The sequence below is a fragment of the Protomyctophum bolini genome (genome assembly GCF_963924005.1).
Source record: "Protomyctophum bolini genome assembly, chromosome: 7".
Taxonomy (NCBI): domain Eukaryota; kingdom Metazoa; phylum Chordata; class Actinopteri; order Myctophiformes; family Myctophidae; genus Protomyctophum; species Protomyctophum bolini.
The window spans coordinates 33,058,626-33,081,036 of record NC_137868.1 but is presented as its reverse complement, the minus strand read 5'-3'; positions in this window follow the sequence as shown (position 1 = coordinate 33,081,036).

The window sequence follows — 22,411 nt, the reverse complement described above, 5'->3', positions numbered from 1 at the left end:
ATAGCCTCACAAAGGATAAATAACAACAATAATGTAGGCTACTATTTCAAAGTCAAAGACTACATTTATAAATCAGACCACACTATGGGTGTCTTGTGTTTTTGTCTGCATTGTGTTGGTTGCTGTGCACTCTGTGGGCAAGTTCCTCCCGATAGCCTTGACTAATCCCATAGTTTGGAGAGATGGTAAACTACGTACGAACAGACAGACAGACAGACATGGGTGAAAACATCATCTCTGTCCAGTGGGAGTCTGGGAGATAAAAAACAAACACAAAAACACAATTTCACCTACAGTATTAATGCTCGTTCAAGTATTGACCCAAGATGGACCACATGAACATAAAACATAAAAATGGACCCCACATGGGTCCATTTTGAATTCACTCTTTCACTGTCTCTATGACTACCCCTCCTTTTCTGAAGCAATGAAACAAGCACAAGAGACAACTCATGGAAAGCATTTTCCAGTGATGTAACGCATGTGGTTTTTGTTGTTCCACAATGTCCCTAAACGTCTCTTTGTTCTTAACTGGGCAATAAGCTGGTGGAGAGCCAATGATTTTGGCCCATAAATAAAAATCAATGTTCAACACAAAACACATTCGAATGACAACAGAATCCATGTGAGTAGATGTGACATACAGTAGAACCATCCAAACACACACACATTCATTGTTGCCATCTCATTTGATTGGCAGCTTTGTCTCATTTGAAAAGAAGAAAGAAAGAATAGATGACTTATTAAAGCAATATGTTAATGTTGGCTTTAATAAATATGCTGGGTTTTATAAGGCTCTGTAATTATTCAAAATTGTCAATAAAAAAAATAATTATATGTGGCTTAAATGTTTGCATATTCCATTTATTAGATGCCCTTTGTTTGTCTGTGTGTGTGTGTGTGTGTGTGTGTGTGTGTGTGTGTGTGTGTGTGTGTGTGTGTGTGTGTCATATGTGTCCCAGCATGTGTGTATGTGCTTCAGTTGTGTGTACCCAGGCCATTGTCATTTTATGAAGATCCCTCCCCTCACAAACGATGGCAAACATTAAATAAGCTCTTTAATTATGTCTCGTAATCCTTCCATGATCCATCCTTATGGATCTTATTATGAGTCTCACAGTTGGTGCTCGCTGTGCGCTCAAACCTGCCACTTTTGCCTTTTTTTTATTATTACCGGTATGTCCCCAATTCTCCTCATCTGCAAATAAAACCCAGGACTATAAGCTGAACCAGTGGTTCTCAACCTTTTTCATATCAAGGACCCCCAAATGAATATGTATTAGGCCACAGAAGCCAACATTTGGTACCAAGGATACAAAAAGGAATATTCTTTTGAAAATAGCCGATCTACAAGCTGTCGCTATTTGTGTGTGTTTGTGTGTGCGTGTGTGTGTGTGCGTGTGTGTATGTGTGTATCACAAATGGAAGAAAAGACAGAGAGTCCGACAGCCAGGAGAGTCCGACAGCCAGGAGAGAGAGACGGACAGACAGACAGACAGACAGACAGACAGACATTTCAAAATGCTGTCAATTTGTCACAACCGGGCGCTGTCCTCTCACTCCACCCAACCAGATAGTCATTATCAGCTGATAGACTGGGGTCTGTCGTATATTACCGGGGACAATGTGTGTGTGTGTGTGTGTGTGTGTGTGTGTGTGTGTGTGTGTGTGTGTGTGTGTGTGTGTGCGTGCACGCGTGTGTGCGTGCGTGCGTGGACAGCTGACAGAGACGGGGTTGGCAGCGGATGAAAAGAAACATTACTCTCAGTAAAAAATGGAGGTCGTCCTGAAGAGGACAGGAGAGGTATTTTAGCACAGTTAACCTGCAGAGAGATGGAGAGAGATGAGACAGAGATGGAGAGAGAGATGGAGATGGACAGATGAGACAGAGATGGAGAGATGGAGACAGATGAGACAGAGATGGAGAGATGGAGACAGAGATGGAGATGGACAGATGAGACAGAGATGGAGAGATGGAGGGATGAAGTGATGGAGGTGGAGAGATGGAGGGATGAAGTGATGGAGGTGGAGAGATGGAGGGATGAAGTGATGGAGGTGGAGAGATGGAGGGATGAAGTGATGGAGGTGGAGAGATGGAGGGATGAAGTGATGGAGGTGGAGAGATGGAGGGATGAAGTGATGGAGGTGGAGAGATGGAGGGATGAAGTGATGGAGGTGGAGAGATGGAGGGATGAAGTGATGGAGGTGGAGAGATGGAGGGATGAAGTGATGGAGGTGGAGAGATGGAGGGATGAAGTGATGGAGGTGGAGAGATGGAGGGATGAAGTGATGGAGGTGGAGAGATGGAGGGATGAAGTGATGGAGGTGGAGAGATGGAGGGATGAAGTGATGGAGGTGGAGTTGCTCAGATACTAGCCTGAAAGAGACCTGTGATATTCTGGGAATACAGTAGAGGGTACTTCCTATTGGTTCACCAACCTGTGCCCCAATGTGAATAGATCCACATTAGTGTAGCCTATGAAAAATAGTGTTTATTTCAACTGGGGAGTGTAAAGAATAGGCCCACATACTCAAGAACTAGATGCAGGTCTCCACCAGGGCAGGTCAGGATGTGGCCTCCTGGTGGCGCTATAATAGGCCAATGTGCCATTTCTTCTTATGCCTTGGATGGTAATTGGATGATTTGAGGCATTTTGTTCCAAAAATGTGTTTTGCAAAAATCCACCTGTTGGTGGTGCTATACCAGGCCAATGTGAAAAGAGTGGGATATATTCCTCAACCTAGTAGGAAAGTCTGTGAAAGATTTTAGGTAAATTGCACGCTGTGTTCATGATTTGAGGCTTCTTGTTCAAAATGAGCCAATCCTGCAAACATTGAAAGCCAATGTTAGCCAATTAGGATGGAATATGAAATATCGGACAGAACCGTCTTGAAGACATGACAATAGAGATACTGAATGTGTTTTACAAAAGTCGGCCTCCTGGTGGCGCTATAACAGGCCGTTCTGGAAAATGTGGTTTCAACCGGTTTAGCGGTGCCGGAGATTAGCTGGTAACAGACGGACGGACAGACAGACGCACACGCACACACACGGACGGAGTGCAAAACATACTCTCTCCCCATGCCTTTGGCCTGGTGGAGGCCAAAAAAATTAAACAGTCTGGATGGAAAATACACTCTTTTTTATCAAGGCTGATGATGCAAAGTGAAGAAATACATCAAATTGGTGTAAAAAGCAAATAGAATCACACAGGAGAAACATAACCTTTTTCAACAAGCATGCATGATGATGATGCAAGATAGAGAAATTCAAAGTAAAAAAATAGACCATATACTCTCGTGTCACATCAAGGTGTGTGCACTGTAGTAGAGTCAACACATTAGAGATGGGTATTTCACTTTAAAACACTATATAAACCCTCTATACATTTTAACCATGTTAGATGAACTGAAAACACACTGATAATGTCCTTCTAATGTGTGAGGGTGCCGTGTTTCTTCTATTTTTCATGTTTAAATATATTTTATATAAAATAAATGAAAACAGTAATTGAAAAACCACAAACCCCTAATGCATTAGAAGCTACAATCAGGACACAGAACCAAGGATGTGTGTTTTAGTGAATCTATTCATTGGTTAAAACGGAGTTTGATATTACAATGAGTTTATATAGGAAGGGGATGTGTCTAATATCAAATATCAAAATTTAGAATCAAGCAACTTGAAAACTGTTGATGGTGCACACGAAAGCCAAATGATTTAAAGTTAAATGCGCCTTAAATGCCGGTCGATATACAAACTCACAATGTGAAGTGACACATTGTGAGCTTGTACATCTGCTGTTTTCAGTGCACGACTACATGAACAATGAATGTTCAAAACCTGTTATTGGGTGATTTAGTACAGGAGACAGGTGAACATCTCGGACAAACATGTGTCAAACATGTGACACAAGACAATTATATGACTCAACAAAGGAGGAGGAAAGACTGACTGGTGAACCAGGCTGATATACCCAAGCAGGGTGATTCCAAATGAGATACAGCTGGGCCAAACAGAAAAATATAGAACGAAGAAAACTAGACCAGGGAACAAAATAGATAAGTAGAAATGCACAACCTATAGACCTATAGACAAGACAGTGGGGAGTTTCAGTGGGGCTTAACCAACTGAAGCCCAGCATCCATATCTAAGTACCCGTCTGTACAGACACAGACGTCTGTCTGTGTCCCTTTATGCCCATTTATGTCATTATGTCCATGCCTATTGGCATGCCCATATATGGGCATATTGGTTAAATCGGTGGTTCTGGACAACTGGATATCCATTTACAGTACTCAAATTTAAATCTAAGATCACGAGGCATTGATTGCCCAGAGACAAGCAGAGAGTGTCAGGTCTACAATGAGAGGAACTTTAGAAAATAAAACATCCAAACATTGCCCTCTCAGAAAGAGTTATGAGCTGTGGAATGTGCTAATGTTGCATTCCCTAAAATCATTTAAATTAATGTGCCATGAAATAGGTCATTAATGAGAATGCATGGGCCATACACGGAGACAGACAGATGAGGAAGACGCCACTGAGCCTCACCAGACACTGCCACAGTAATCACTTTAAACCTGCAGGCTGTGAAAAGGGAGTTAGATTGAACCACCTTGCTACCCTGTTGCTTGTTTATCAAGTCTACCAGTACTTTCGCAAAGCAACGTGTTCAGAAGTCACAAATGACGACTTTGAATATCTGCTGTATAATATTGTCAAGACTACTATTTTAGTGCCTCTACCAATATTTGTTTTGTTTAATTTTAATCTACGCTAGGCCGGAGCGACCAGGAGGCAGAGATTACGCACACGCGCAAGCTCGCGCACACACGCACACACACACACACACACACACACACACACACACACACACACACACACACACACACACACACACACACACACACACACACACACACACACACACACACACACACACACACACGCATGCACGCGACCGTACGTTGCATTTGCTATAAAAACCTGCATTTCCTAATTGCTAATGCTAATTTTAATATAGCATACAGTATTTATTTTGATTGATGCCAAACTGTGCACACACACACACTCCCTGGATGCCAAGGACGAACCTCTGCCCAAATCTTCCAGAACGGCCTGTTATAGCGCCACCATGGGGTAATTTTTTGCAAAACATTACTCCTACAGAATTTATCCATACATCACGCAAATTGGTAGGCTACATACACACTATCGCTATAGTCATGTGATCAACACAGATCTGTCCGATTTTCCATATTCGATTAGCTAAGATTGCCTATACTAAAGTTTGCAGGATTGGTCCGTTTTGAACAAAATGACTCAAATCATGAACACAGTTTACAATTTCCGTGAAATGTTGCACGTACATTCCCACTAGACCGCGGATGAAATAACACTTGAAATTATAGCACCACCATGATGCAGAATTAAGAAAAAAACAAACATGTTTAATATTACTTCAACATATTTTGTCCAAACAACACAAACGTTCCAGACCTGCTGGAGACCTATTGTGCGCACGTGTGTGCTCGTGCGTGCGTCCATACATCCATGTGTGCAGTGTTTATATAATGTGCGTTTCCATATGTGCGCATATCGGTTGAGGAGCACTTTATCTACTTTATTATTATAGTTTTCCTTCCTGCTGTAAAGGGATATCTCCCTGAGTGTGAAGCCTGGGGGAATCATCCAGACAGAGATCCACCAAATGGAAGAACAGAGCAAACCAATGAGAAAATACCAATGTCTAGAAATGAAAAAGCCTCCTGGATGTGGTGCTGGGATCAGCCTGTGTCAGTGTCAGGTTCTGATTCCATGCAACCTGTAGTATCTCACACCATCTAAGCTAAGCTGAAATACCCCTTCCTCCTCCCTATAAAAAAAAGAAGAAACTCATAAGCCTCCAGGAAACATTATGTTTAGCTGGTAGCAGAGGCCTGTTCCGCCTTAGTAGGCCACTCAAACAGAATCTATATTCTCTACAGTAGTACAGTGAAGCATATTTTTCCTCTGGCTGTGCTTTCTGTCTCTAGCTCTCTGCCTGTGGAGCCGGCGTTGTTCTTTACCAGTTAAACGGCGTCCTTTTACTGCTGTCCAACCATCGCCTCGTGGTGAGTAATCACCTTCCCACCTGCACAGAAACTCACTGCATAGAGAGGGAGTGTGAGTGAGTGTGCGTGTGTGTTTTGAGTGCAACAGTACTGTATGTATACTGTGTATGCCAGTGTGTGTGTGTGTGTGTGTGTGTGTGTGTGTGTGTGTGTGTGTGTGTGCGTGCGTGCGTGCGTGTGTTATGATTTATGATTACAGAACTGACTACAAGCACAAGGCTAAGCTCTGTTTTTTTCATGGCTCACAAGCTGCCTGTTGCCAACTGCGCTCCGCTCATCATAAACTATAACACTTGACTATAGGATTCTGGGAGATGTTACTGTGTGACAACAGCAGACAACTCTCCATGACTCCATGATATGCGCACACTCGCACACGCACACGCGCACGCACACACACACACACACACACACACACACCCACACGCGCGTGCGCACGTATGCACGCACACACAGAGATGTGCGCACACACAACCAGACAAAAATGTGCACACACACACACACGCATGCGTTCAAATGAGTGCACACACACACACACACACACACACACTCAGCCCACCTGAGCTGAGCAGAGTGTGTCAGTGACAGAGACACACTGCAGTGGTTGTGGCCTGTTTGCAGCCCACCTTGAGTTAAAAGAGGATAAATCTGAACAGCTGTGAACTGCTGCGAGCAGCTGACTGGCTGCTGCTGTGACTGGTAAATAAGTGCAGGCTGCATGGGGGAAATGGAGGGGAAACCGATATGCGCACATATGGAAACGCACATTATATAAACACTGCACACATGGATGTATGGACGCACGCACGAGCACACACGTGCACACAAACGCGCAGAAATTGACACATGAGCATCTATGAACGAACACGAACACACACACACACACACACACACACACACACACACACACACACACACACAGTATGGAAATAGACTCATGCATAGAGTACATACACATACACACGTACATACATATACATGTGGAAATAGGCTTGCATGAGTATAAAAACACACATACAAACAGACACACACACACATGACTGGCTACACACTATGGAAATAAACGTATAAACACAGACTCACTCGCACACACACACACACACACACACACACACACACACACACACACACACACGCACACACACACAAACACACACACACACACACACACACACACACACACACGAGTATGGAAATTGACTCATGCAGATACAGTGCATACACAAATGGAAATGCCTGTACAGTATGAACACAGACACGTAATCCACTGTCACATAATGGAACTAGACACATGTTAGTTGTGTGATTGCCTGCTGGGGAGGTCACATGAAGGCTGTGGACACAATTAGCTTCAACAGGCTAGTGAGGGAGGCTGCAGGCTCTGTGGTTGGGGTGATACACTGGAGGGAATGGAGGCTCTGTGGTTGGGGTGATACACTGGAGGGGCTGGAGGCTCTGTGGTTGGGGTGATACACTGGAGGGGCTGGAGGCTCTGTGGTTGGGGTGATACACTGGAGGCTCTGTGGTTGGGGTGATACACTGGAGGGGCTGGAGGCTCTGTGGTTGGGGTGATACACTGGAGGGGCTGGAGGCTCTGTGGTTGGGGTGATACACTGGAGGGGCTGCAGGCTCTGTGGTTGGGGTGATACACTGGAGGGGCTGCAGGCTCTGTGGTTGGGGTCATACACTGGAGGGGCTGGAGGCTCTGTGGTTGGGGTGATACACTGGAGGGGCTGGAGGCTCTGTGGTTGGGGTGATACACTGGAGGGGCTGCAGGCTCTGTGGTTGGGGTGATACACTGGAGGGGCTGCAGGCTCTGTGGTTGGGGTGATACACTGGAGGGGCTGCAGGCTCTGTGGTTGGGGTGATACACTGGAGGGGCTGGAGGCTGGACAGACTTTATCAACCCTTTGTGTGCTGTATCTGTAACTGTTCGGCTGTGCTGTCTCTGCATTTCTACCACGGGATCAGAAAGCCAGGTATCTATAAATCTATCTACAGTATGATTGAAATTCTTCATTTGGAATACCCCTTGAGATACAATATCTCGTTTTCGAGAGGGTCCACACGTATACAGTCAATACAAGGTCAAATACAAGGTACAAGGTATGAATAACTGTGTATAATGCATACAAATAAGCACACACGCACGTACACACACACACACACACACACACGCACACACACACACACACACACACACACACACACACTACACTGTGATAAATAGACACATGCACATACAGTAGTATGACCACACAGACACGCCAGACGCCACACAGGCAAAACATACACAGACAAAAGTGAAAAGAAAGAGAGAGAAACACATGCAGAAAGACAGAGGGGGAGGGACAGCGAGACGGCAAAAATGTAAGCGTTATACGCACGCGCACACACACACACACACACACACTCAACAAAGTGCTAAATGACAGTCTTGTGTGATGACATGATGTGACAATGCTGTCATCCGAGGTGTTTGAAGACACAGGACAGAACGTGTAAATAAGACGCACAACTGTACAAACAATGTGACAATCTTCATCGCCGCCACCACCATCATCATCATCATCACCACCATCGTTGCCACCACCCTCGTCCACTGAGAATACGTTGCTGCCGGGCACAAACATCATATGTCCATTATTTCATCTTCTGATGTTTTGTTTTGTTTTATTTTTTTTACATTTGTCATGCTACAGTACGTTGTCACACAAAAGTAGCAAAAGTAGCTGATCTACAATGAGAAAATGAAAGTGCTGTAAGTCTATCTGCGGATTCTTAAAAATATTGAACCGATGAAAGGTATTCCAGGCATTGCCACCACCTGCCCCTGGCAGGTGAATAGAACTGTCGGGCAGGTGGAGTCTTCTTTCAGGTTGACCGAGTCTAACCGTCTATAAACACAACACCAGATACAGTATGTGTCTACTCTAAACACCTGAACGTGGCCACGAGCCTTCTGGGCTGTGGAATGCAAAATAACAGCAACGTTTACCGTTTTCACTGTTGCTACACTACAACAATATGAAATAACCAGTGTGAACCCACAGTCATATTCATATAGCTTAGATTTTGAGGTGATATTTTGTATTGCACCTCTCCATGAAAGTGTTAAATTGAACGGTAATTTTACCTATTGATTTTATATTGGGCGATTTACTTTTCGGGCAAGTAGGCATGACCTTTGGGCAAGTGGAACATGACCTGTACTTTCCTCTGAGACCTTATCAACCCCTGTATTACTGTAACAACAGAACAGTGACTAAATGACTATCGGATCCAGTGGTTCAGTTGTTTTTCTTATTCCCGGAAAAGTAGCAGTCTTGGACATAAGAGGTTTCCGCCCGACAACCACAATGCAACCATATGTCTATCTGCCACCAGCCTTACCTTCATTAACATGCAGACACCCCGTGACGCATACAGTATGGTGTCAACGGTGAAAATGAACAAAAACGATGCTGTTGTTGAAGTACTATTGTTTTTAATAGCCTGGTGTTGTTCATATATCAGAGCATTGTTGCTGTTCATACCCATCGTTTAGCGTTTCGCTGCTGACAAGTGACAAGTTGGCCACAATATTTCTTTTCTGACTCGATAACACGTTTGACACAATCCCATTTGGCGGTGCTGTGCGTTGCAGATGGCGAGGGATGGTGACAGGGAACACATCCTCTGTGACAGCTGTGCCACCACAGACACCTTCATTCTGTGCTGTAGTCTATAGGTTACTATATAGATCGCTGCATGGTTCTCAACCTGTGGGTCAGGAGGACCCCCAGGGTGGTCCCCAGACTCCCCACATGAGGGTTCTTTTCACCGTCACATGACAGTGAAGTGACAATTTAAGGACTTTTAAGATGCTAGAAGAAAATGGTAAATGGTGCATTTATATAGCGCCTTCATCCAAGGCGCTTTACATAGATTGTGCATTACATTCACCCATTCATACACTGATTGCGGCAGAAGCCATACAAGGTACCAACCAGCACATCGGGAGCAATTTGGGGTTCAGTGTCTTGCCCAAGGACACTTGGGTAGACAGGAGGAGCCGGGATTCGAACCGCCGACCCATGGATCATTGGACGGCCTGCTCTACCTCCTGAGCCACAGTCGCCCCCAAGAACACTCTCATGACTTATTATATCCAAATCGTGAAACTAGATTTTGGATATCGTAATATCGTGATATGGCATAAGCTGTTCCTATATATGTTTCAATCACATAGGCCTTATTATATATTTTAAAACAATTTCAAAAATAAAAGAAAATGTATGCATCACAACACATGGTCACATAATATCGCCATTGAGATATTTTCTCAAACTATTTGCCCCGTGTCGCCCAGCCCGAGCTTACGTGATGCAAAATGCTATAGGAAAGATGATGAAAATGCTTAATTAACCACTGACCAACACTGGAATGAGATATATGTCCTCATAACAAGGCTCGTACTAAAATCATAACATGAAGAAAAATGTAGAGGTGCAGTTGCTATTTAATCCAGATACCGGTATATGATTTCCCATTATGAGTATTATTAGACACATAAATCACATTCCCCCTTTCTTTCTTCCCGTAGCATACTGTGTGCAGTCTGTGCACCAAAGGAAGTGAAAGCAAACATGGTATCAGTTTGCTATTCAGCACCACGGATCCCGGAATGTCATCGTGCTCCTTGTGCAATAGGAGTCATTATGCGTGCTAATAACCACATAAATCATACATTTGTTTGTAACGTGCAGATGGAAATAGTGCGAACAAAACCGCCTGATTGTTCGGGAACCTTTAACGCCTCTAATTACACGGACCTATCACATGTGCTTTGTTGCCGCACAGACACGGCAGAGGAGAGAGGAGAGAGGAGAGAGGAGAGAGGAGGGCTGAAATGCAAAGGATTACCTCAAACTGTTGCAAATCTTTTTCAGGGATTAGACAGGCTTAAAGTCAGGAGAAAACCCAAGGGTGTCGTCTATACGGTATGGTCTCTAAGTGTGAGGCTGTGATGTCTGCGTGTACTTTAGAGAAGACGCACAGGCAGATAAAAACACACGCACGCACGCACGTACGCATGCATGCACACACGCACACACACACATCATGTGTCTGTCGGTCCTGCTGTTATTGAGGTGTGAATTGTCTCTGGTCTGCCGAACGCTGTGTTGAACAGACTTAATCTGGGAGATGACCCGCGGGGTCAAAGCCATTCTCTCAGACGTGTCCCTTATTGTAGCAGGCAGTTTAGAGGCTCATCCACAGTCAGGCCCAGTTAAACTGTGGAGGATCCGCCGGCTATCAGACAGTGTGGCCATCACATCACGTCTGTGTCTGTCTCGCTGTGCCTGACAGCCATGGCACACCACACAGGTCTCACAAAGAGAGGGGGGGGAGAGAGAGAGAGAGAGAGAGAGAGAGAGAGAGAGACAGAGAGAGACAGAGAGAGAGAGAGAGACAGAGAGACAGAGACACAGCCCCTTTTCCCACCAGGGTTGCACCAGTTCAGTTCTTTTCTCCCGCCTAATGTTGCACCAGTTCAGTTCAGTGTGTTTCCACTGACAGTGAATTGGTTCAGAACCATAAAGGTTGGTTCGGAACTGGAACAGGAAACATGGCTCCCGTTTCGGTGAAAGAATCCAATAATCTAGAACGGAACCAGTTCTAGAGCCACATTTCTGTGGGTGGAAAGAGGGAAACAAACAGACAGACAGACAGACAGAGTGGTGCATGGAAATGGGAGGTGGAGAGAGAAAACTAAAAGAGAGGGAGAGACAGACAGACATACATACATACAGAGACAAAAACACAAACAGAGAGAGGGGTGGAGAAAGAGAGGGAGGTGGCTAGAGAGTGAGAACTTAGAAGCGGGGGAGAGAGAGAGAGAGAGAGAGAGAGAGACAGAGAGAGAGAGAGAGCCTGGTGGCTATCAGCAGTGTGTAAATGACAGGTGGATGTGAACACAGTCAGAGACGCAGATGGAGGGGCAGACAGAGTCATTGATTAAAGAACACAGAGATAAAGAGAGATGCAGGACTGATGCAGTTCACACTTGCAGGTACTGTGGATGCAATGATACTGGTACGCACGCAAACACACACATTCTGTCACTGCTATACCTGTGAGGACTTTTGATTGATTTGGATTATAGGATCCATTCCCCAACCTCCACTCTCAACCATCACCACTAATTCTAGCACTTAACCTAAGTCCTAATATAACTCTAAAACAGAGTATATTGTAAGTATACTGTAAGTATGCGATACGTGCACACACACACACACACACACACACACACACACACACACACACACACACACACACACACACACACACACACACACACACACACACACACACACACACACACACACACACACACACACACACACACACGCAGGGGCACAGGTGCTCCAATAGTACTGCAGTCTGATGAGAACAACAGGGATGATTCTTTGACTGTGAAAATCAGGTGGCAGCGTTTGTCCAGGTGCTTCCCTTGTATATTTGCGTGAGTGTGTCTGTGTGTGAGCATGTGTGTGTGTGTGTGTGTGTGTGTGTGTGTGTGTGTGTGTGTAGTGTTTGTGATGGGATAATATCCACGTGACTGTCTCATGACACTCTGCCATCCACGTGAATAATCTGTTATTTATCCTATACACTATACAGGCTTCACTGTTGAAATAAACGATTCAGTGTAATCACCACTTTCTATCAAAGCAGATCTGCGGTGTCAATGATTTGACTTAACTTACGCACAGCAAAAACAGGCGATCTACAAGCCCACAACGCGATGAGAAGCCGTGCGTTGTGGGCATGTATTATGTCGCTATTTTGTGGCTATTTCCGTATAAATCAGGCTTTAGCTGTCCCTCCCTCTTCCCACAGAAGGTATTTCTCTGTCAGTGCGAGCGTGTCCCCATGTGGCTCTCAGAGGACTGGAGTTCAGTCTGTTTCTGCTGGTCAGTCACTGGTAAAGAAGCATCTGAGCCAACCCTTACTTTTCCCAAAGCCTTCTCCCTGATAGAGACAGATGGTGTCCATTTAAAAAGGTCCCATGGAAGTGTGTTATTTCTGGTGCTCACAATGCACACAGATATATAGAGACGTGCCAGGAAAGGCACGCACGCACACACACACACACACACACACACACACACACACAGGCAAACTGCACATGCATGTACGCACACACGTACATGCATGTACGCACACACACGTACATGCACACACACAGTGGCTACAGTGTGAATATAGTATACCCACAAAAACATATTCTTAGATACATGGGCTTGCATGTACTGCTAATATATAATATAATATATAAGTTAATTTAGCGCCGAGACTGTACAAATGGACCCAAAAATGTACAAATGTACACACACACACACACACACACACACACACACACACACACACACACGGCCACGGTGAACGTGAGTCCAAGGGACATCATGGGCCATCTATTTCTCTTTGGAGTGGACCTGACATACCATTTCACACCTTTTATGTTGCCGCCGTTCAGAACCCGGGCGTAAATATCAGCGTTTATGGTCCCCCCTCTATGAAAATAAAGGCGAAGGAAATTCTGCTGATGCATAAAATGAGGATGGGAAAGGCACACAGTAGCACCTGGTGGTGTAGCATCAATTGGTGGCTGTTAAATAGATCCCTGTTTGTGCCAGCTGCTGCATTGTTGGACTGGGACAATATGAGAGTTCCAGTAGCGGCAACACTCACCGCTCGCCCTCTGTGCGTATGTGTGCGTGTGCGCACACGTGAGTGTGTGTGTGTGTGTGTGTGTGTGTGTGTGTGCACGTGCCACGTAGTCCCTGACCTCAACCCCCACACCACCCCCACCCCATCCTCCTATGTGCATTTGGTGTTTTCTAGAGCTTGTTTGACCAGCGTGGGAGACTTTCTGGATTCACAACGAACGACCATTCTAATTCAAATAAACATACAGCAGGTTACATGAAGCTGCACCAGCTGCATCTGTCTGGACGTCAAGCGAGGTACTGTATAACAGGCTGCACTCACGTGTGCATCATGGGTGGCTCAGCCAAATATGGATTGACAGCTTGTGGTTAATTCATGACGCTGCCTATACACACAGTCATATACAATATGAGTTGTCCAGAGTAGCTGCATGGGTCTGCAGCCACAGAGAAACAGATAATGTTGTTTTATTTGGTATTAAGTGAACATGTTTCATGCTCGGTTTGGTTTGTCATTCTCGGTGGTACTGTAAGGTCTTCCTCCAGAATCGCTGTTAGTGTGCAGCTCTTTGTCAACTGGGTCGTTATCTGGTAATAACAGTTTACTTCTTCCTGTTAATATGATATCCCACGATCTCTCTCCCTCTGTGTATGTGTGTGTGTTTGTGTGGTTTTGTTGTTTGCGAGTCATTCAATCTCTCTCCCTATATGATAAGGCTTTAACTTATTTTGAAGGTTATTTTTCGTACAAAATGGAGAACTATGAAATAGTCTGGAGAGGCAATGACAAGCCAGGTATGTTATGATGGAACCTTTAACCTTGTGAGTTGAGTTTACGTGCGCTAGCCTATTATTAGGACAACGAATCCTCCAACCCTCTATCTCTGCCTCTCTGTCCTTCTCTCCACTTCTCTCATATCTTCTTTTACTTTCCTCTCTCTCTCTCTCTCACCATCTCTTTCCCTCTTCAATACCACACTCTCCACTGCGCCCCCGCCCCCTCTCTCTTTTCTCATTAGTGCACCCCTCCAACCCACCAACAACACAACTCTTCCTCTGCCTGCTATTAATGAGGGAACTGAGGATTCTTAATAAGCAGTTTTCTTTTAATTAAAAAGTCTCCATAAATAATCACCTCATGATCCATCTGTCAGATTCCATACAGCTCCTACTTAGTTAGTTACTGAGATTAGGGACCAGGGCAAGGGAAGAGCCAAGAAATTAAACAGGTCTGATATGATATGGTATGGTACTGTATGGTACAGTATGGTACGGTACGGTACGGTACGGTACGGTATGGTATGTTTTGGCATGGCATGGCATAGCATAGCATAGCATGGAATGGAATGGAATGGAATGGTACGATAGGTATGGTATGGTATAATCTCTCAAGAATGGATTTGAGTACTGGAAAAGAGGTTGCAAGACATGGCCAAAGCATTTCCGGGGGTCCCTGGCCAAAGGTTCAAGGTTCATGGTTGTACTTTATTGTTACATCTAATGTACAGTTACATAAGAGTAAAACTTATTTTTGTTTTGACTTCCTTACAAACACGTTGTGGTATGGTAATGGTTACGGTATTGTATGGTATTGTACAACACAGTCTAGTATGGAATGTATGATATTACATCTTCTGGGATGCATACAAGAGTACAGCATAAGCAATAAGCAAGAACAAAAAACATGGTAATACATCAAATCATAAAAAAGTCATCATGAATCCTACGTACGCTTAAGAACCTAACAGTGGAATATCTATTATAAGGAAACTATGTGTATACACTATAGAGTGCTATGTCTACATAAAGTAGTATGGTACAGTGTGGTATTCGGTATGGAATGGTACAGTACAAGTGTGTCTATATCAAATCACAGCTCCCTCTGTAGTGTGTGTTCCTCCTCCAAAGCCCCAAGAATATGCTAATAACGTTAGTGTGTTAATAATTGATGGTCATATAAGACCCCGGCTCTGCATTGCTGATTCGGCAGTATTAGTGAAGGCGGCCAGCCACAGTAAATGATTTATCATGGCCAATATTCTTCCTGGAGGGATTTTGAATTTCTAATAAGGAAATATTCCTCCTGTGCCGCTGTGTATTTATCAAACAGTAAGCTGTTTTCTGATAGGCCCAGCAGGTCTCTTGGTTTCAACTGTGCACACGGTATAAGGTTAGAGACACGGCTTACTCAATATTTTTGCCACTCAATTTCCCTTAAAACCAATGACTGTGTTCCCCTTTGCATGTTGTTACCAGCATGGACCATTTACCAGCTGCTGGATGCTATAGCTTCAACACCCAGAATAAAATGTTCAACTCAATTCCGCGTCGAATATTTTCTGTACGCTTCCTGAACTTTTGTTATTACTTTGTTATCCATTATCTGAGATATCCAGAGACTGAACTAACAGATAATATGTCGCCAGAAATGCGACAACGTCATGAAAAAGAATGAGCTGGCTAATGATTCAGGGGGACCCGGTCTTCAAGCTGAGAAAGTGCATGGGCAATGTGCTGTTGGCTTGCTGTTATTGGCTGTTAGCTCTCAATTTCTCATCAGGGTACAAACGCTGTGTGTGTGTGTGTGTGTGTGTGTGTGTGTGTGTGTGTGTGTGTGTGTGTGTGTGTGTGTGTGGCACTGTGGCAAAGAGAGAGAGAGAGCTCTGAGGACAGGTTCTCCATTTCTCATTCCGTCAAGGCGGAACAGCATGCAGGTGTGTGGTGGAATGTGTGTATTTAGCACTATGAAGTAACGCCTTGGGTCGGCTGTGTTTGTTCACGAGGGAGGGAGGAAATTAGAGAGGGAGAGCTGGAACACAATGATAGATACAGTCACACTCTACAGAGTTCTCAGAGTCATCATTTTCGCATTCCCCGCGTCTGTGCCCACACACCGTACTGTATATTTCCGATAAGCTTGTTTGCACAGAGAACAATGGGCTTCCTCGCGTGATATTTAATGATCGGGAAAAATGTTTGGTCAACTGGAGCTCTCAGAGTGACTCCTCCGTATTGTTCCATCTTTAAGGAACTGTCGTGTTTGCCAAAGGAGAAGTCTTGAGGCACTCTTTACGACTTGGCACTCGCCTTGCAGTCTTGTTGAGAACAGAGCAAAGCTACAGACACTGCGTTGTATTGACTCCTAGATTAACTGTAAATGTGTGCGGGTGAGAATAAAGCCGGCTCCGAAAGACATTTTGAATCCATCAAAAACGTGACTGATGGCTTGGGCAATGAATGCTCTCTGACGCCATGGCCCATGCCCAGTGCAGGGAATAGATCCATCAAGAACATTAGCTCCCCCCATCTGTTCAGTAACGCATCATGCATCATATCATAGCAACAGACATTCATATGATTTCATGTACCGTAACCCCTTTTTTCATTTCCTATAGTCCTTGCTGGGGCAGTACCTGCTTTGCTAGCTCACCCTGAACCTCACCCAGCTTATAATAAATAACAGAGACAGTTCACAAGGTTTACTCTGCACTGTTCATTAAAACACAGCTGTGTTACAGTAGTGGGTAACTGAACACTACATACTGTAGCATACACTCATTTCCACATTCCCATCTCTCACATTACAACACACATAAATAAGCAGGGTCACACCCCAGACCACACACACACACGCACGCACGCACACACGCACACACGCACATGTGCAATTTGTGCATATCCACACCCACCTACTAACATCAGCTTACTCCACCCACTATTGTCAACTAAAACACACACACAGTCACACACACACACAAACACATTTGAAGTATCCTTAAGTATCTACGTATAAGGACACAATGTGCAAACAAAACCCCTAATTCATCAACGTGGTTGTGAAAATGTATGTACAGTGTACTGTACACACACGAGCAGGTGCGTGCAGTCGTACACACACACACACACACACACACACACACACACACACACACACACACACACACACACACACACACACACACACACACAGGTGTGTGACCAAGGTTACAGAGTCATGCCGGGCCCTCCCTCCATTCACACCTGTTCATCTCATCCTGACCGCACCCCAACCTGCCCCATCTCAGCAGCACTCTGCTCAGTGACTGACAGGAGCCCCATCTGTGACCTCTAAAGGTCACAATGCTACATGGGCAACTTTTTGCACTAAAGTGGGTCAGATTGCCTTTTTGGCGATAACAGAGACATGTACAGTATCATGGTCCTGGACTGGCTAAAACATTCATGTCCAACATTATACACATAAAACTAATTCACTTAAAAGGCCTAAACCAATAAGCAAGGAACCCTTACAGCTTATTAGTAATTCGATGTCCATGCACACCCGGCATTATTCTAAAGTGCTCCAAATACAAGAGGCCCCACTTAATCCTATGGCGTTACAAATGGTATTATTGAAGTGCGCGTGGTTGCATCAATATTCACGTCTCAAGGGAATATAGGTCTCAGCACTGCCTAATGAAATGTAACAATAGCTTTTGCCAAAATATGCAAATACCCACTGTTTCCCCATTCGGATTATGTTATTCATATCCAATAACCTGCTATCTGCAGCATGCATAATGTGCAAAACTCTGTCCTAGTATATGTCCTGTGGGTATGATATAGGAGGAGGTGTCATGAATGTGAATGCAAATACAAACAAAGCCGGGATTATGAATGGAAGGATGGAATAAAACCTGCAGTGCACAACAAAAGGCCCTTGTTTAATTAAACTTAGACTTCCCGTTGACTATGGGAAGATGTTTTCAGGTTTAATACAAAAGAAATACATTCTGCAGTGATATATGAGGAAATAGAATTTGATGTTTGAGGCATAAGATGCTACCTCAATAATAGTTCAAACATGCTTAAATAAAGGCATCAAATAGGTTAATAATGGCTGCATGAATAATCTGTTTCTTATCTGCAATGTGAATCTGTCCAGGGAGCCTGAAAACCCAGTACTAAGGGATATCACTACGGGGGCCATTTTGGTTCTCTAAAACTAAATTAAACAAATACATCTGCACTAGGACCAGTTTATTTGTAGTGAGAGGAATGGTTATTTCCCATCATATCCCATCAAAAGTGCAAATACTGTGTTGTATTTTCCAGGCCTGGCCAAAGGGAAGTATACTGTGAGATGTTGTGGACCAGAGTGTGGGAGAGGGCACTCTGGTTTAAAGCCCGGTCACACCACCACGTGTGGTGCAAAAAAATGTGAACCCATTCAAATTCAAGGAAAACGGGAAGATGGCCTATTGGCTACATTTCAAACTGTTTTGTGTGTGTGTGTGTGTGTGTGTGTGTGTGTGTGTGTGTGTGTGTGTGTGTGTGTGTGTGTGTGTGTGTGTGTGTGTGTGTGTGTGGTTTCACAGCCAGTGTGGAAAGCTGCCTTAAAGGGAACGATAAGTAAAGAAACATTACCGCAGACATACAGTAACAACTATTGGGGAATATAGTGTGCTCGACAGATGGCGCCCCCTATGGGCAGAAGTGCTTTTGGAGGTGTGCCTATAGAGGACCCTCAACATGCAATTACAATTACTGTAGGTGATAATTGGCTGTTGCATTCATGATAAGAAATAGACCCGCACCTACAAATCTCCTAAGGCAATTACAGGCAAACAGTATGGAGTAAACTCAGTTTGATCATGACTCATACAATTAGCTTGTTTTGTGTAACCGTCTGCCTGTGTCCTTTTAGTGCCCATGGAGAGCTCTGTATCTGTCTCTCCTTGTCCTTTTACCCATATATGGAGATCCCTGATGTTATCAGTACATGCCCATATATGGGCATATCGTCAGTGGTAAACGTCAGGAATTCGCCTGGTGCGGGCCGGGGTTGCTATGGCAACCCATTGGCTCATTCGGGTCACGGCCAAAGCCCTTTCTGGCGGTTCTGGACAACCACTTTTTTCGACCGACTCGAAATCTATTTAGGTGGAAATGGGCATGGCTGTATATCAGGAGTTGAGTGATTGTGTCAGGCCAACATCTAAAGCAGCCTGTTGTAGCCAATTCAGCCTACTTGGAATGTACAAACTGTACATACAGTACTAAGTTTTATGCTGATCAGTCCAGCTGAGTCTGGGATTAGTTGTATACCGTACACACACACACAGATGGGGGGCGAAAACATTATCTCCACCTCCCGGCCTTTCGGTCTGGCGAAGACTGAGAGGAATGAAAATACACCCGCACATTGTGTGCTCGGTACATGAGTATTTTATATACGAGTATTACTTATATACAAACATTTGAAAAGGAATCAACCAATCACAATAGACAGAGTCTGATTAGAGAAATACTCTAGGTCTGGCGAAGACTAAAATGTGAATGCTGCGTTAACAGGCAAGTAAAAAAAAGTCCATGCCCACTGCAACAAAACATAGTCTTTCAAGACTCACTTCACTAATATGCATAGATTGGGCACAAGAATAGAGAAAGATTGTGCTGAACGGGCCCAATGGAGCCAGCGATTACCAGGTTCTGAACAGCAACCAGAGGGCTCGATTACCAGGTTCTGAACAGCAACCAGAGGGCTCGATTACCAGGTTCTGAGCAGCAACCAGAGGGCTGGCGTTCCCTCCTCTGATCCGAGTGGCGTACACGCGGGACCAGCCGCTCGCTAATAGAGACATTTACACCTTAGTAAAAGTTGGCAGGTGTTACCCCGCCGTTGTCGAGAGCAGACGCATGCCGGGCATCATTAGGCCCCGTGCCAAGCCTGCCTTGGCTGCCAGCCTTGCGTGCGTGTGAGAGTCTGTGTATACGTATGTGTATACGTATGTGCATGCGTGCGTGCGTGCGTGTGTTTCAGTGTGGAGGAAGTGTCCTCTATTGGAGTGGCGTGCTAAGCAGTAAGCAGGGCTTCTTTCTGCACTGGTACAGATGGGATGTTGTGTCACTCGTCTCCATGTGTCACATATCTGTCTGTACCTCCAAGTGAGCCAAACAGAGGGCGAGGGTTGTTGCATCCTCTTTTGCTAGCATCAATTATGACATGCAGAACTGAAAGACTAATCAACATATCAACCACAGAATATAGCCTAAGTGCTCCTTGTGCAGAAGCTCTCGAACCAAGGACCATCTCATGAATTAGAAAACGCCATGGGAGAGGAGTTTTTACATTGATTTAGAACAAATCATAATATTTATATGTTCATATAATAGACACAGAATCAGAATTCTGATTAGCATGGGTCCATGTATTCTCTGACTACAGTATTCCCTTCTATCCCTTTCTTTCTTTGCTACATACCATAAATATTGCTTCTTTCCTCAGCGGATTCTTTCTTTCCGTTCAGTAACCACGGCTCTTGACTTGCTACTGTATAACTCAGCGTGCTGTTTGGATGATGCAGACAGGAGATGAATAGTCACAGCCTCTCACAGTCATATATTCTGCTGCTAAAGATGGTGTTGTTTCTTATCTCTGGACAATATCTGCATTTGAACCACACGCACGCAGGCGCACACACACACGCAGGCGCACACACACACGCAGGCGCACACACACACACACACACACACACACACACACACACACACAAGCTCATACTCTGTATAATAAAGTGCTGCTGCCTCTGTTGGCCCCCTCCATTTACATATAGAATACATTACTGAAAGGTTTATATTATGGCTCGGCTAGTTCACACAGAGATTCTATAAATTTACCGTCCACACCACAGTAATCTGTGCCTCTTTAGAGTGAGAGAAAATGAGAGTGTGTGTGTGTGTGAGAGAGACAGAGAGAGAGAGAGAGAGAGAGAGAGAGGAAGGGGAAGGCGAGCACATGCACGCAGGAAAGGCGAGCGCTGCTGGTGGAGAGACGCAAATGCGTCCCAGCCACTTAAAGAGTGGGTTGTAAATTGACTGCAAACAGAAAAGCCATTAATAATGATAACAGCAATAATAATTTAGAATCAAGGGATACACACATTTAGCCAGGCAATCAGAAATCCATCTGTGGAGGTGTTAATATTGAAGAGATGCTGATGGCACACAAAAAAACACTGAACTCTGAATACATAATGACAACCGGGGAGGCCATAACAAACATCGCTTTTATGTATGAGAGTAGAGAGTATTACTTATTAAAATGGCATCTTAAATATTCATCACTATATAGATGGCCCCCTCTTCCTTTCCTTATTTTCTCCCCCTGAAGATTTCTCTGAGAGGCGATGGGAACGTATATGAACTCCAATCAAATTATTACTTCCCCTCTAGTCTTCAGAAATGGCCTGATTAAAATCACTGTGCCACAAACGTGGCGGATTGTTATGAATTATGCACACTGTGCTGAACGGAAAAGTGGAAGGCTGTTGTTCAATTTGATAAATGTAATCTTGTGGCGTCTTAGGTTAGACCTCTTAGTATTTCACTGTTCTGAAACGCTGCATATTGATAAGCTATTGGGGCTGGGAGAGTTATCTGAGGCATTGTTTTACAGATGACATGGTTGCCAGGACAGATGTTCCGTGTTTCGTGTGTGTGTGTGTGTGTGTGTGCGTGTGTGTGTATGTGTGTGTGTGTGTGTGTGTGTGTGTGTGTGTGTGTGTGTGTGTGTGTGTGTGTGTGTGTGTGTGTGTGTG